Below are 13793 nucleotides of genomic sequence, written 5' to 3' on the forward strand. Positions count from 1 at the left end.
GTGCTCAGAAAGCAGAGGCAGGGGGATCTCTGTAAATTCAAGGCCATTGTGGTATACATGGCGAGTCTCAGGACAGTGAGGGCTACATACAGAGTGAGGTCCAGTCTCGAAACAAAACAAATACCCCCCCCCCTCAATCTTATAACCCAATTTAAAGAATCCTCAAGTGGCCATGCCTGTGTGTGCTTGGGAAAACACACACAGAACATGTGTTCTCTGAGGAAGGCCGTTTCCTCATTGTGGCTCTCAGATAACATCTACAGGTGACATTCTCAGGGAAATCTACATACTGTCAGATATCTTAAATGTAAAACGAGAGAAAGCTAAGGAGGAAACAAACTCAAGCTGGCTCGGGTCCATAAAGACTTTCACTGTTAGAAACGTTAAAAGTGGGGCTGGGGATTTAGCTCAGTGGTAGAGCGCTTACCTAGGAAGCGCAAGGCCCTGGGTTCGATCCCCAGCTCCGAAAAAAAAAAAAAAAAAAAAAAAAAAAGAAACGTTAAAAGTAGAAGCAAAGGGGTTTGTGTGTGTGTCAGGGCTTCAGACCTGCCTGCAAAAATCTGTGGTCAGCTTTAGGGTTTGGGTTTTTTTTTCATTGTTGTTTTTTTGTGAGGGGTGGGGGTTAGATCTGTTTGTTGAGACAGGGTTCCCCATTGCCTAGGTGGGCTTCGAACTTACTATGTGGCTGAAGCTGGTTTTGAACCCTGTATTCTCTCTGCTTCTCCCTCCCAAGTCCTGGCATTCCAGGCGCGTGCCATCACACCTAGTGAGGTTGATCAAGTTGTATTCCTCAGTTTCCCCTGACCATGTTCGGCTGATGGCACATAAACGTCTCTCACGAAGGAAAAGGAATGAAGTAGAATTAAAGCCAGGGGCTGTAGGTAGCCGTGGCGGTGGTGGATCGGCCTGGCGTGTGTGCAGAAGGCTCAGGGTTCCATCCCAAGCACCACACAGACACAAAAGGAAAAACAATTGCTGGGTGTAGTGGCGTAGGCCTAGCACTAGGGAGGATTAAGGCGGGGATTGGGGTCTGTAGTTTGAGGCTAACCTGGGGGCTACAGGGCAAGCCCCATCTCAGAAAGCAAACTCCCAGACCACAGAAGACAGAACGAAAGTGCTTACGGCATTAGTGCGTGACCTGAAGATGAGTCATGGGGATTAATAAAGTGTTCCAACCTTCCTGCCTTGAGGACGAGTAGAGATTAGCCCCATTTAGATTCCGATCAGTACACACGGTACAGCTTTTGGAAGGGTTTTGAGTCAAAACCCTGAATTTGCATCCAAGATCCCTCCTTCCGGCTGTGTCTGGATTGGGCTGGTAAGGTTCTTTTCTTAGAGAGCCATCAGTACTTTTTGGCTGTACAGTAAGGGTTGCCACAAGACTGGAACCCCGCCTGTTACTGCAGCCTCTTGCCTTAGTCTCAGGAGTGGCCCGTCATGGCCACAATGGACACCTACCTCTGAGTCTTACGTAGCACGCCACATCCCTTCCTGTCTCAGACCCATTCGTTCCAAGCTGCCTCACGCCTTCCCGATAGCTGCCAGCTTTCTCACAACAGGTCTTATTCATGGAGAATGTCCACTTGCCTGCACATGGACCGGCAGAAATGTTCCCCGTACCCCTTCCCCACACCCCCAACTCCCAAGCCCTCTGCTCACACTCATTTAGCCAACCATGCAGGCTCTGAGCCAGCAACATCCAAGTGTCTGGACCAAACTCAACGCTCGTAGAGGATTTGGACTGTTCCTCTTCCATTAGACTCAGACTCCCAAAGCAGATTCTGTGACTCACCCCGGTATATGCTATGGAAAGACGCCATGTTTGGAAAGATGAGAAGGGTCCTAGGTGGGAAAGCTCCAATGGAGGGGCACACCCACAGTTCAGAGTCAAGAGGCCTAGGAGGCCTTTGAGAGGGGTCAATGCTTTCCTTATGGTCAGGACTTTCTTGGTCTGGAGAGAACAGGGAGAGAACAGAGGACCTAGTGTATTCCCAAAAACCCTTTCTTCATATCTCACCGTGCGATCCATTCCATTCACATGTGCTCCTGCCATGACATCACCCACCATGACATCGTCCATCATGACATCATCCATCATGTTCCAATGAACAGTCTTCACCAGAGCCGAGTATTGGGGACTGCCTGATCTTGTTTTTTTTTTTTGTTTTTGTTTTTTTTGTTTTTTTGTTTTTTTTTTTGTTTTTTTCCGGAGCTGGGGACCGAACCCAGGGCCTTGTGCTTGCTAGGCAAGTGCTCTACCACTGAGCTAAATCCCCAACCCCTGATCTTGTATTTTGAGCCTCCTAAAAATGAGCTAAATCAACCTCTTTTTTTTTTAAAGTCTCCAGCTTCAGGCTTTGCCCAGATTAACAGTAATTGTCAACTGAGCACAGCCTAGCATTATCTGAGAGAAGTCTGGATGGAGGAATATACCTGGAGAATATTGACCTATAGGCATGTCTGTAGGAGGCCATCTTGAATATTGATACAGAAGTGTCTGGCCCACTGTGGGCAGTGCTATCCCGAGGTAGGTGGTCTTTCTCTTTATAAGAAAGCAAGCTGAGCATGAGCTGCCAAGGGAGCCAGAGAGTGAGAGAGCCAGAGAGTGAGAGGAAAAAAACCCAGCCATTCTCCATGGAGTTTCTGCCTCAAGCTCCTTGTATCTCTTCTCTGATTTCCCTCAACGGTGGGCTGTGACCTGGAAGTGTAAGCCAAATAAATAAATCTTTCCCTCCCTCGGTTGCTTTTGGTCAGACTGTTTTGTCACAGAGATCAAACTAAGACGAGTCCTTTGTGATAACAACAGAAAAATGAACAGAGAGTGTGAAGATGGTTCCACTGACCCTGGGTCTCTCTCTTCCTCGGTTGATTCAGTGGTGACGTAGGGTCCTGCCCTTCAGCTGAGATCTTTGGGGCTTCTCCCCTGCTCACGTCAAACCGCAGAATTTCTTGACCAGGAAACAAATGAGCTAGAACAGGTTTCTGACCCCATCCCTGCCTCAGGGGCGGGTCCCTTCCCTCTGACAATCTTGATCTTTCCCTTTTCTCTTCCTGTTTCAACCCGGCACAGTGTGATCGTGCCACTCTTTGTCTTAGTGCCATCCCCCTTGACCCCTAGGCCATTGCCTTCCCAGGCCTGTCAGTACGGTTTCCTTACATACCCACACCTGGCAGTCTGTCAAGATAAGTGCCCGGCCTCTCCTTGGCCCACAGGAACCTATAAAGGTCTCAGCCACACTTTGGTGATGAGAACAAAGGTGACAGCCCATTGCGGAGGACACTTGACATCTCAGGGCCTCGGGCCACCTCCTTCCTAGGCACAAAGCCCTTAGAAGAACTGAGCTCTTGGGAGCTCATCTTCACCTCCTCTTTCTCAAGAACTCAGCCACATTTTGGGACCCAGGTGTCTCTGCCTGCCAGCCACAAGGAGGCAGAGGAAGATGCACAGGGAAAACCATCTCTGGTGCTGGCTGCTTCTGCAGCTCCTGCTTCTAGAAAGTGAGTGATTTTTATCTAAATGTGGATGGTCTGGCTGCTTTTGAGGAGGTGGGAGGCGTCGGGGGAATGGTGTATCATCGCCCAGGAACCAGCAACGGACACCGTGGGCTCTGGTCTCACATTGCTTACGACCTAAGTCACGGCTCCACTTGTTAAGCACGCCGTGTGGGACTGGCTTTCAAGGCCCCAGTGTATGCATCTGTGATGGGGGGGATAACCTGTGTGGTGTGGGCTGGGTGTTTAAATAGTGAGACTACTTGACTGTTTTTAAAGTGTCCTTTCTCTTCTGTCTGTAACCCCGATTCCAAATCACCCTAAATCAATCTTAGACCTAGAAGAATAGAGTCTAAAACTCTAACTGGGCTGGCCCAGGCCTGTAATTCCAGGTACCAGGGAGCCTGAGGTGGGAAGGTGGCAAGGCTTATCTGGGTTACGGAGCAAGTTCAACAGTAGCCTTGTCGATGGGGTGAGACTCTGTCTTGAAATAACATAGCATAGGATAAAATAAGAGGCTAGAAGTAGCTTGTGGGCAGAATGCTTGCCTGGTATATGGGAAGCCCTGGGTTTGGAATTCAGCAAAAGATTAAAAAAAAAAAAAAAAGTCAAGTCGAATCAAACCAATAGAGCTGGGCGTGGTCCCTCATGCCCGAGGTCTCAGCAGCCAGCCAGAGCTACCTAGCAGGACTCTGAAAATTTAAAAATGGGCAGAGGATAATAAGTGGTGTATTGGCAAGTTGATTTTAAAGACAACCGTGATCATAAAGTTAAAGGAAGGCTGCCTGAGTGAGGTGGTTGAGAAGGAAGTACCATCTCAGGTAGACGGGAAGAACCTTCTGGATTCTACAAAAGAGCAGAAGGGTGAAAAGTCCTCGGTGGGTTTAGTTCTCACCGGGTTTCTTCCAGGAGGCTTCCGATATGTTATAATAAAGGCTGGGCTACTGACCTGTGTAAGAAACGCCCCCCTCCGTGCCTCTCAGCACAGGGACCTGTTCATCTCAACACGCAGGAAGCAGAGGCAGGAGGATGAGTAATTTCAAAAGACAACCTGGTACAGAGTGAGCCCTCTCAAAAAAAAAAAAAAAACCTAAAAGCCTTGACTGTTTTTTCTCTTCGGTTCTGACATCAGTGAAAACTCCATGTTCTGCCTGCACAGAATCGGGAAGAGGGAATCCTGGGGGAATTCATCATTTTAAACCAAAAAAAAAAAAAAAAATCAAGCCAACTACAATTTACTTATTTGGTCTGCTTGCATATCTGTGCACCCCATGTACACAGAGCTGAGGAGAGCAGAACGGGGTGTTGGACTCCCTGGAGCTGGAGTTTAGGATATGAATGTTGGGAACCAAACTCGGTTCTCCCGAAAGCAGCAAGCATTCTTACCCACTAAGCTACCTCTCCAGCCCGTCCTCCAAACTATATTTTAATTCGTTAATTTTATCCTTTAAGACGTTCCTAGTCAAATCCACTCCCTTTCACTTGCCTGGTCTACTTTGGGTCACCCTTGGCTGCCCTGCAAGAAGGAACCATGACCAGGGACTGTGAGACGAATAAATCCTTCCTCCTTTAGGGTTGCTTTTGTTGGAGATTTGATAACAGCAACAGAATACATTAAATATTTATACACATGCACACCACACACACACAGATATAAAACCTTTATCCAGCTACCTGGTAATTCTCGACCCTCCCCGCTCCTGTCTGCCTGTTTCTCTCTCTCTGTCTCTTTCTGCCTCTGTGTCTCTGTCTCTCTCTGTCTCTGTGCCTGTGTCCTTGTGTCTGTGTGTCTCTGTCTCTGTCTCGTGCCTGTGTCCTTGTGTCTGTGTGTCTCTGTCTCTCTCTGTCTCTGTGCCTGTGTCCTTGTGTCTGTGTGTCTCTGTCTCTCTCTGTCTCTGTGCCTGTGTCCTTGTGTCTGTGTGTCTCTCTGTGTCTCTCTGTCTCTGTGTCTGTGTCCTTGTGTCACTGTGTCTCTCTGTCTCTGTCTCTGTCTTTCTCTGTGTCTCTATGTCTCTGTTTCTGTGTGTGTGTGCACACACATCTGCACATTCATGCTGTGTTTGGCAAATGCTTACTACTAAGGTGGGTGCTCCTAGCCATCCAATTCCTTCATGGTATATTTTTAAAACTTAGGGTTTTATTTTTAAACGTGAGAATATGGAATATTTACCATCAGATAAACTCAGACTTGCTTTTTTGATGTTATCGTGGCTCTTATTTTGTTCAGCTACTTGTAGGATTTTCTGTTGTTTGTTTAGGCAGGGTCTGCTGTAGTCTAGGCTACATTCACTGTGGGGCTGGAGCGATGGCTCAGTAGTTTGGAGCATGGGCTGCTCTTCAAGGACAAAGTTCCATTCCCAGAACCCACATGGTGGCCAACAACCATTTCGAATTCCAGTTCCAGGGAGTCCAACACATTCTTCTGACCTCCAAGGGGACAAAGAAAATATCAGTGTTTATAATTATTGATTGCATAATCGATGATAAAGGTGTCTACAGGGCACTGAGGAGCACTGGATAAAATCACCCATGTGATGAATTTGACAAAGGAGGAAGCAGAAAGCAAATATGTCAGTCTGCACTACTTGTCTTTTTTTTTTTTTTCCTTTTTTTTTGGAGCTGGGGACAGAACCCAGGGCCTCGCGCTTGCTAGGCAAGCACTCTACCACTGAGCTAAATCCCCAACCCACTACTTGTCTTTAATGGTCTTTCCTATTCAGAAAAGAACTTCTAATATACCACAGGATATGCCTTAACTAACTCCAACATACGCTCCAATCTTGCACCAACAGTGACCAGCACAGTCTCTGCCTCTTCATCCATCCCGACCACCACTGGGTCCATCACAGCCTCAAACTCTTCATCCATCCCGACCACCACTGGGTCCAGCACAGCCTCTGACTCTTCATCACCCCTGTCTACCACTCTGACCAGCCTAGCTTCTTCCTCTCCATCTATACCAACCAACACTGTGACCAGCATAGCTTCTTCCTCTATATCTATGCTGACCACCCCTGGGTCCAGCACAGCCTCTGTGTCTATATCCACCCCAACTACCACTGGGTCCAGCACAGCCTCAAACTCTTCATCCATCCCGACCACCATTGGGACCAGCATAGCCTCTGTCTCTTCGTCTCCCCCGACCACCAGTAGAACCAGCACAGCCTCTGTGTCTATATCCATCCTGACCACCACTGGGTCCAGCACCAGCATAACTTCCTCCTCTACACCCACCCCGACGACCACGGGGTCCAGCACAGACTCAAACTCTTCATCGCTCCTGTCTTCCACTCTGACCAGCATAGCTTCTTCCTCTCCATCTACACCAACCAACACTGGGACCAGCATAGCTTCTTCCTCTCCATCTACACCAACCAACGCTGGGACCAGCATAGCTTCTTCCTCTCCATCTACACCAACCAACGCTGGGACCAGCATAGCTTCTTCCTCTCCATCTACACCAACCAACGCTGGGACCAGCATAGCTTCTTCCTCTCCATCTACACCAACCAACGCTGGGACCAGCATAGCTTCTTCCTCTCCATCTACACCAACCAACGCTGGGACCAGCATAGCTTCTTCCTCTACATCTATGTCCACCACCACTGGGTCCAGCACAGCCTCAAACTCTTCATCTCCCCCGACCACCAGTAGGGCCAGCACAGCCTCTGTGTCTACATCTATCCTGACCACTACTGGGTCCAGCACCAGCATAGCTTCCTCCTCTACATCTACCCTGACGACCACGGGGTCCAGCACAGACTCAAACCCTTCATCCATCCCGACCACCACTGGGTCCAGCACAGCCTCTGACTCTTCATCGCCCCTGTCTACCACTGTGACCAGCATAGCTTCTTCCTCTCCATCCACCCCAACCAACACTGGGTCCATCACAGCCTCTGTGTCTATATCCACCCCAACTACCACTGGGTCCAGCACAGCCTCAAACTCTTCATCCATCCCGACCACCATTGGGACCAGCATAGCCTCTGTCTCTTCGTCTCCCCCGACCACCAGTAGAACCAGCACAGCCTCTGTGTCTATATCCATCCTGACCACCACTGGGTCCAGCACCAGCATAACTTCCTCCTCTACACCCACCCCGACGACCACGGGGTCCAGCACAGACTCAAACTCTTCATCGCTCCTGTCTTCCACTCTGACCAGCATAGCTTCTTCCTCTCCATCTACACCAACCAACACTGGGACCAGCATAGCTTCTTCCTCTCCATCTACACCAACCAACGCTGGGACCAGCATAGCTTCTTCCTCTCCATCTACACCAACCAACGCTGGGACCAGCATAGCTTCTTCCTCTCCATCTACACCAACCAACGCTGGGACCAGCATAGCTTCTTCCTCTCCATCTACACCAACCAACGCTGGGACCAGCATAGCTTCTTCCTCTCCATCTACACCAACCAACGCTGGGACCAGCATAGCTTCTTCCTCTACATCTATGCCCACCACCACTGGGTCCAGCACAGCCTCAAACTCTTCATCTCCCCCGACCACCAGTAGGGCCAGCACAGCCTCTGTGTCTACATCTATCCTGACCACTACTGGGTCCAGCACCAGCATAGCTTCCTCCTCTACATCTACCCTGACGACCACGGGGTCCAGCACAGACTCAAACCCTTCATCCATCCCGACCACCACTGGGTCCAGCACAGCCTCTGACTCTTCATCACCCCTGTCTACCACTGTGACCAGCATAGCTTCTTCCTCTCCATCCACCCCAACCAACACTGGGTCCATCACAGCCTCTGTGTCTATATCCACCCCAACTACCACTGGGTCCAGCACAGCCTCAAACTCTTCATCCATCCCGACCACCATTGGGACCAGCATAGCCTCTGTCTCTTCGTCTCCCCCGACCACCAGTAGAACCAGCACAGCCTCTGTGTCTATATCCATCCTGACCACCACTGGGTCCAGCACCAGCATAACTTCCTCCTCTACACCCACCCCGACGACCACGGGGTCCAACACAGACTCAAACTCTTCATCGCTCCTGTCTTCCACTCTGACCAGCCTAGCTTCTTCCTCTCCATCTACACCAACCAACACTGTGACCAGCATAGCTTCTTCCTCTCCATCTACACCAACCAACGCTGGGACCAGCATAGCTTCTTCCTCTCCATCTACACCAACCAACGCTGGGACCAGCATAGCTTCTTCCTCTCCATCTACACCAACCAACACTGTGACCAGCATAGCTTCTTCCTCTCCATCTACACCAACCAACACTGTGACCAGCATAGCTTCTTCCTCTCCATCTACACCAACCAACACTGGGACCAGCATAGCTTCTTCCTCTACATCTATGTCCACCACCACTGGGTCCAGCACAGCCTCAAACTCTTCATCCATCCCGACCACCACTGGGTCCATCACAGCCTCTGACTCTTCATCACCCCTGTCTACCACTCTGACCAGCCTAGCTTCTTCCTCTCCATCTACACCAACCAACACTGTGACCAGCATAGCTTCTTCCTCTCCATCTACACCAACCAACGCTGGGACCAGCATAGCTTCTTCCTCTACATCTATGCTGACCACCCCTGGGTCCAGCACAGCCTCTGTGTCTACATCCACCCCAACCACCACTGGGTCCATCACAGCCTCAAACTCTTCATCCACCCCAACCACCTCTGGGTCCAGCACAGCCTCTGACTCTTCATTGCCCCTGTCTACCGCTGTGACCAGCATAGCTTCTTCCTCTCCATCTACACCAACCAACACTGGGACCAGCATAGCTTCTTCCTCTACATCTATGTCCACCACCACTGGGTCCAGCACAGCCTCAAACTCTTCATCCATCCCGACCACCACTGGGTCCAGCACAGCCTCTGACTCTTCATCACCCCTGTCTACCACTCTGACCAGCCTAGCTTCTTCCTCTCCATCTACACCAACCAACACTGTGACCAGCATAGCTTCTTCCTCTCCATCTACACCAGCCAACACTGTGACCAGCATAGCTTCTTCCTCTCCATCTACACCAACCAACACTGGGACCAGCATAGCTTCTTCCTCTACATCCTCCCCGATAACCACTGTGTCCAGCACAGCCTCAAACTCTTCATCTTCCCCGACCACCAATAGGGCCAGCACAGCCTCTGTGTCTACATCCACCCCGATAACCACTGTGTCCAGCACAGCCTCAGACTCTTCATCCACCTCAACCCCCACTAGAACCAGCATAGCTTCCAGCTCTGGCTTGAGCACGGCCCACAGTAACCCTATACTGACAGTTTCAACTGGAACACATATCACCTCCAGTCACACTGGGACTCCGGGGATGGAGGTGAAGCCCAGTGGGTCTCTGAAGCCCTGGGAAATCTTTCTCATCACCCTGGCTTCTGTGGTCATGGTCACAGGACTCTGTGCTGGGCTCTTCATTTATGTGGTAAGTATCTGATATGTAACAAGCTGCTTAGGGAAAGAAGGGGGTGAGTGAATCACAGCAGCCACCGTCTGAAGCAGATGAGATGAAATGGAGATTAGGAGAGTTACAAGCAGATACAAGAAGCTATAATCAGAAGAGTGTATCCACGTCCTGGGGTGTTCACTGTATCCATGTCTCAGGGAACTCATTGAATCTGAGAAAAGCTGGCCAAGAGGAGTGGAGGCCAGGGGGAGTTTTAGGGAAGGAGATGGTTACAACACAAAGGAAGGGTTGTTGGGAAGAGAGGGGGATGTTACAAAGTTGCCCACGGTAAGTGACTGGGAGGAACGAGGAGACCCCGCTCTTAAACTGTGGGTTCTCTTTCTAGAGAAGATATCTGTCTCTGAGAAATGCTGTTGATGGAATATTCTACAACCCCCACAACTCTCACCTTGGTCCTGGAGGATCCCATATGACTCCGGGGAGCCCTACTTCTTCCTGGAGGAGACCAGTAGTAACCTCCGAGGTCATAGCAATGAATGGGCTATGACTATTGCCGACGAAGCCCAGGAACTCGTCCTTCTGAGGAGACCCGAGCCACTGCTTCTTCTGCATAACCCTTTCGGAGTCCCTTTCTAGCTTTGTTCCAGCCCCCGACATCCTTGAGAAAGATACGTTCTTCTCTTCTGTCTTTACTAGACCACATGAAGAAGGATAATGCATTGTTTGGTCATTTCACAAAGAAATAAAAACACCCAACATGGCTGAAGAGAGAATCTATAGGCATGGGTGGGGATCTAGAGCTCTGAAGGGAAATTTCCCCGTTCCATGGGAGAGCACTCGTACTAGAAGCCATGTGGCCTTTCCAATCTCCACAGGAAAATCCAGAAGCATTGTTTTAGATCTGCGTATGCCCACTGGATCCAGTATCCTGGAGTCAGTTTTCTTTTTTTCCCCATTGCTGTGATAAGATATTGTGACCAAGGCAGCTTACAGAAAACAGAGAATATTGGGGGCTTATAGTTTAAGAGTCCATGCACAGAATGGCGGAGAGCATGGCAGCAGATAGGCAGCATTGTTGGAGCAGTAGCTGAGATCTCACATTTTGGGACATAACCATTAGACGGAGAGAAATTCTGGGAATGACTCGAACTTTTGAAACACTAAAGTTCAGTCTCAGTGATACAGCTCCTCCCACATGGGCACACCCCTTACACAAGGCCACACCTCCTCCCACAAAGACCACACCCCCAACAAGGCCACACCTCCTCCCACAAAGACCACACCCCTTACACAAGGCAAACACCCCTCCCATAAAGCCATACCTCCCCCCAACAAAGCCACACCTCCTGCCATACCTTCTCCCACACCACACCTCCTAATCCTCCCCAAAGCTTCATCAAGTGGGAACCAAGTAGTCAACAAACGAGCCTACGGGAGCCATGCTCATTCAAACGAACACAGCTAGAGATTTGAGGAAATTGAGTTGGCAAAAGTGACAGCGGAGGGACTCAAGGGAAGGGTCTACAACAGGACTGGTCTGGAATCAGAGTGGGTCCCCTCTTGTGCGTCACTTCGTTGGTCCAAGGTAGAGAGCTGTGTGCCCTTCTAGCTCTGGAGGACAGGGGGCAGCTGCTTGCAGAGACAAGGTCACTCTGAATCCAGAGAAATGACAAAAGGTTCTCACTTGGGGACAGAGTCTTCAGGAAAGAACCAGCTGTATTAATGGGCTCACCCCTGCTCACAGCAAGAGAAACTCAGAAGGGACAACAAAACTGGAAGTTATGTTTTACCCACAAGGCTGTGCTGCACCAAGAGGTGGGGACAATGTCACCATCATCTCGCTTTTAAGGATCCATCAAGGCAGGAGCCGTGTTGACCATCCTGAAAAAAAAAAAGATGCCTCCCACTGACAGGAACCTGGAAAGGGTTATATAAAAAGTATGGGGTTGGGGATTTAGCTCAGTGGTAGAGCGCTTGCCTAGGAAGCGCAAGGCCCTGGGTTCAGTCCCCAGCTCCAAAAAAAAAGAACCAAAAAAAAAAGTATGAAGGAACCGGGCGTGGTGGCCATGCCTTTAATCCCAGCACTCAGGATGCAGAGACAGGTGGATCTCTGGGAGTTCAAGGCCAGCCTGTAGTACAGAGTGAGTCCTGCCTGGGGTAGTCAGGATGAGCCCATTACCACGGAGATATTGTCTGAAGAAACAAACAACAAAATCCAAAACTGCTTCCCTAACACACACACACACACACACACACACACACACACACACACACACACACACACACGACACACAAAACCACTTGGGGAAAAGACGGTTTATTTCCTCGTAAGAGCAGCAATGCATAGAGGGAAACCAAGAGAAGAGTTCAAGGGGTTGGGGATTTAGCTCAGTGGTAGAGCGCTTGCCTAGGAAGCGCAAGGCCCTGGGTTCGGTCCCCAGCTCCGGAAAAAAAGAACAAAAAAAAAAAAAAAAAAAAAAGAGAAGAGTTCAAGGTAGAAGTCGAAGCAGAGGTTTTGGAACTCTTTTTTTTTTTTTGGTTCTTTTTTTCCGGAGCTGGGGACCGAACCCAGGGCCTTGCGCTTCCTAGGTAAGCGCTCTACCACTGAGCTAAATCCCCAGCCCCGGTTTTGGAACTCTTTACTGGCGTGCCCAGCCCAGCTAAATGCTCATATACAGCCCAGACCCACCTGCCCAGGTGGGCACCACCCACATCAATTAGCCATCATGAAAATGCCCCACAGACTTGCCTCCAGGCCAACCTGCAAGAGACAACCCCTAAACGGAGGTTCCCTCCTCCCAGCCGCCGCATCAATTACATCAGGGAAACATGCCAGCTCACAGGGTGAACTGGTAAAGTAGACAGAAAGTAAACTGTACCTCAATGAAACTACCAAAATATCACAAGGCATATCATGTAAATACACACGTTCACATACAAAGCTAATTAACACGTCTCCGGCAGAAGAAAGGCCAAGGAGGAGGGATCCCCCAGTGAGTCAGGTGCATGGCTGTGCCGTCAAGACTTGTTTTCTCAACAACTAGAGCGTGTATGCAGAGCCTGTGAAGGTCACTATGTATGTAAGTATGTATGATGTGGGTATGTGTGATATAAATATGTATGATGTATGTACGGTATAGGTATGTATGATGTATGTATGTACATATGTATGTATGTGGGGGATTGCCATGGTGGATGTGTGGCAGTCAGGGAATACCTGTGGGAGTCTGTCCTCCCCACCCATCTTGCAGGTCATGTTAGCATTCTGTCTAAGCTTCACTCCCACAGTTACCTGGCAACAGCCAGGTATGCCTAACACTGTAAAAGGGGCTGCTTGCCCCCTCCTCACTCTCTTGTTCTCTCTTGCTCCCTTTTGTTCCCTCTCCTCCCTTTATCCCTTCTCTCCCCATTCCTCCCTTCTCTCCATGTGCTTATGGCTGGCCTCTACTCTTCTATTTCTCTCCTTCTCTACTCTTCTTTACTCTCTCTCTCCGCCTTTCTCTGCCCCTGCTACCCTCTTAACTTCCCTTCCTCATGCCCTGAATAAACTCTAGGGGGGAAGGGATGGCTCAGCATGGGCCCACTGAGGCACCCCCTTTCCTCAGACCTCCATAGAACATATCTCCTCTCTTTATCCTTTTATTAACACAACAGGTCAGGCTTAGCAAAATGTGCCTTTACCTGCTAGGATCTCGTGATTCCATAAGCTACTTCTTTATCCTGACAATATCCAAGTCCACCAAGGCCATCAGACCTAAGCAAAAACAGTTTAAAGAGTAAAGAAGGTGAAGGGGCTCGAGACCCCATATGTACAACAATGCCAAGCAACCAGAGCTTTCAGGGACTAAGCCACTACCTAAAGACTATACATGGACTGACCCTGGACTCTGACCTCATAGGTAGCAAT

General features: G+C 49.6%; 1 long non-coding RNA gene across 1 annotated transcript; it reads left to right on the forward strand.

Annotated features, from left to right (window-relative positions):
• Positions 1-3266: 3266 nt before the first annotated feature.
• Positions 3267-6507, forward strand: CB741658 (CB741658 gene). Its single transcript, NR_002316.2, is given in 1 exon segment — positions 3267-6507. It is a non-coding gene; the product is annotated as a CB741658 gene (long non-coding RNA).
• Positions 6508-13793: the final 7286 nt, after the last annotated feature.

Source organism: Rattus norvegicus, chromosome 20, assembly GCF_021556685.1.
Source record: "Rattus norvegicus strain SHRSP/BbbUtx chromosome 20, alternate assembly SHRSP_T2T, whole genome shotgun sequence".
Taxonomy (NCBI): domain Eukaryota; kingdom Metazoa; phylum Chordata; class Mammalia; order Rodentia; family Muridae; genus Rattus; species Rattus norvegicus.